This window comes from Cyprinodon variegatus, unplaced genomic scaffold (genome assembly GCF_000732505.1).
Source record: "Cyprinodon variegatus isolate N-32 unplaced genomic scaffold, C_variegatus-1.0 Scaffold1380, whole genome shotgun sequence".
Classification (NCBI taxonomy): domain Eukaryota; kingdom Metazoa; phylum Chordata; class Actinopteri; order Cyprinodontiformes; family Cyprinodontidae; genus Cyprinodon; species Cyprinodon variegatus.
This window is the reverse complement of record NW_015151833.1, coordinates 86,110-89,313: the sequence shown is the minus strand read 5'-3', so window position 1 is coordinate 89,313 and position 3,204 is coordinate 86,110. Positions and strand designations below refer to the sequence as shown.

General features: G+C 35.7%; 1 protein-coding gene across 1 annotated transcript in view; it reads right to left on the bottom strand.

The window, feature by feature from the left end:
- LOC107103132 (ras-associating and dilute domain-containing protein-like) overlaps window positions 1-3,204 on the bottom strand; it is a 49,159-nt gene that overhangs the window by 8,157 nt on the left and 37,798 nt on the right. The window lies entirely within an intron of this gene.

Here is a 3,204-nt window from a genome sequence, read left to right as displayed (position 1 = left end):
TCGATTTTTTTTTTAAGCAAAACAGTTTCACCTAAAACTGCAGGAAAATGGGCTACCTCTGCACCACCAGTCAGGCAGATAGCGCTGTGCAGCGCAGCGCATTATCTGTAGTTGAGGCATTAACACTTAAAGGCGTGGACGGATTCAAACCCCAAGCAACATGGATCCCAAAATAACTGAACGATCAAAATCATCTGATGAACATATAAAGAGGTTGGAATAAATGGTGATATTGCAATATAGTGATAATATATAGTATTGTGACACATATCGTATCGCAACGTCCATGCCAATACTCAGCCCTAGTCAGCACTGTGGTTTCTTTTGCATTCTGTCCAAAGCGTTAGGAAATATGTTACGCATGATATTAGCAAATATTGTTATCGGCCTGACAAACTTCTGATGTCAACAAACACACATTTTATTTTCCTTAAAATCATGTTTCTCTTTGTGAAAAAAAAAACTGAACTTGTAAAAAAGGAAATAAAAAGATGGAGGTGGACGAGCAGCTAAGTGAGAGAAACATGAGCTGTTTCTTATTACAATGAGCAGACATTAAATGATGCTTAGTTTCATGTTTGATTTTTAAAGTAATGGCCGATTTAGAGAATAACTATAGGAATCAGTCATTGGTAGGGGGTTTAAATCACACCCATCATGGCCATTCGATTCAGTATCAGTTTCCTGACCCAACAATTTGATTATTTTCGATACTCAAGAATACACTACGATTCGATTAATTTGTTAATTTTTTCTTTGTTAACCTTACAGGCTCAACAATGTTTCAAATTTGAAATAAATCAATAAAATCTGTAATATCTTCATGCATTTTATTTGAGAAACAAAAGCAAATAACAGAAGTAGCAAAGTGAAAACCTCATTCACTGAAAAATAATAATGCCTCTGTATTAAAGCGAGTGTGTTTTCAAGCAGAAAGGGGGAGTGGCTAAAGGAAGCGAGGTAGGAGGGCAAAATAGGTTTAGCGCCACCGCAGCACAGGAGTCAGAATTACATCCAGGAGCAAATGGATGAAAATAAAAAACATGAATCAATTCTCTTGCGGACGTGTCGATGCATCGGATCGTCGTCTGTTGGATCGATGCATCGATACAAAACAATTATTATTAATTTCCCCCAGTCATTGGAGAGGGGATCTGTGAGGCAGAAGGACCAACTGCATCCCGTCATGGACACGGTGTTCTCTTCTGCTGAGGCTTCATTCATCAGAGTTACGCCTGAATAACGGTTGAAGGAGCACAACTAGCTGTTTGAGGCGTTTTCCTCCAAATTTTAATCCACTAACTGCAGGGAAGACTTATCATAATGTTTGCTTTGAGAAATGTTCTCTGGGTGTAACACCGACCATCAGCGGGTCAAACAGCTGAATTCTTTGGGTTCTGATTTCTGACGCATGGAAAACTCAGCTTTCATTCTGAATTCTTTGCTCTGACTCCCTATGACTCCTCCACATGACCTCATAAAGGGGCGTCCTTCAACAATAAGAGTGGGAGAGGAAGCTGTCTTTCCTTTAATATGTCTGAGCCACCCTTCCACTGGAAACGCCTGACCTAAAGTACCAGGAGAAGACTTTATGTGAACTACCACCCAGCAGAGGGGTGTTTTTAGGCGTCAGCGCTCGTTTGATGTGAGGAGGCAGAGCTGTGTGTCGTCTGAAGCGAAGCCATGAATGGGCCTTTCAGGTTGAGCCGAGCTGTCATCATGTGGCGCCGGAACGGTTTGCTCTTTGTTTCATGGTTTCTAGGAGAACTTATCAGCTGCTTTCATCAGGTTACAGTTAATCACTTTCAGCTCTTATTGCTGCTTTATAAAAACACTAACACAACATGTAACATCAAGAATATATGTAGAATTTAGAAAACCTTAAATCAATTTTATTTAAATTAATTAAAATGTAGGCAACAATCAGTGAGTTTTATAGAACTTAAACTGTTTTGCTTTTTTAAGTAAGAAAGATTCATAACTTTATTCATTTTAGCTAAAGAATGAAGGACACCTTTCCATCAAGTAAGCAATTCATAAAGGAATTATTACTATTAATCTATTACTAATTACATCTTAAAAGACCCTAAAACCTTCATGCTGCCTGTTTGGCTCTCAGCTTCAAATGTCTGATCGAGATTTTTTATTTTTTTTGTTTCCAACAGAAACTAAAATCAATCATACATATATTAGGGCTACAACTAACAGTTATTTTGCAAATCGATTAATCTGACAATTATTTTTCAATTAATCGATTAATATTAGCCAAACATTCTTTAAAGAAGATTTTTTATGAAATGAAGGTAAACTTAAAGGTTTCTATCTAAGGAGTTCTGGATAGAGCATATAGAAACACGGAAAAAAATGTTTTAATCTTAAATGCTAAATGATTTTATAATCTTTTTATTTGATATAAATGCTGCTCTAAGTCGGTCGCTCTGTCAGCTTAAGCCATATTTTACAGTCTCTATACTCCATTTAACTATTATTCAATTACTAAATTAGTTGAATAATCGATAAATCATGATAAATTTTTTCAGCCATAATAAATATGTTAATAACGACATAAAGTGATGAAGCTCAGCAGGAGGCTTTAGAACAACACAGCAGCTTGGAATGTCTGGAGATCTGTAATGAAGGGCCGAATATAAAATACTTAATGTTATGAAGGGTTATAAGGATTGATTGTATATACCGGTACTCTTAACTCTCAATGATACTCCTTACCCAGCTGCTATTTTATGAGGCATTAAGCATCAACCAAGCATTAGTCTCCCTGAAAAGTTGAAAGTGACCTTAACAACACAGTTGGGAGGACCTATAACAGGGGTAACCAATTAAAAATGAGCGGGGTCTGAATAAAGAAAATCATCAATCAGTAAAGTTCCGGAGACATTTATAATTATAATTCGTTACTTTAAGCAGAATTTAACACTAAAATAAAAATGCAGGCATTTTTGCATCAATGTTATACAATTAATTTTTAAATAAAAAATAGAAAGTTTTTCCATTTTAAAATCTAAACTCTTTTTGAAGTAGAGAACATCAATCTTTCAGTTTGATATATAGACAATTTCCTGACTCCCTTTTTTTTTTTATAAATTCATTTTTATTTTTTACTTATTTTTTTCTGTCTTAAAGGGATAGTTCGGTATTTTTGACATGAATCTGTATGGCATCCCCATCACCAGTGGCATGCAATCA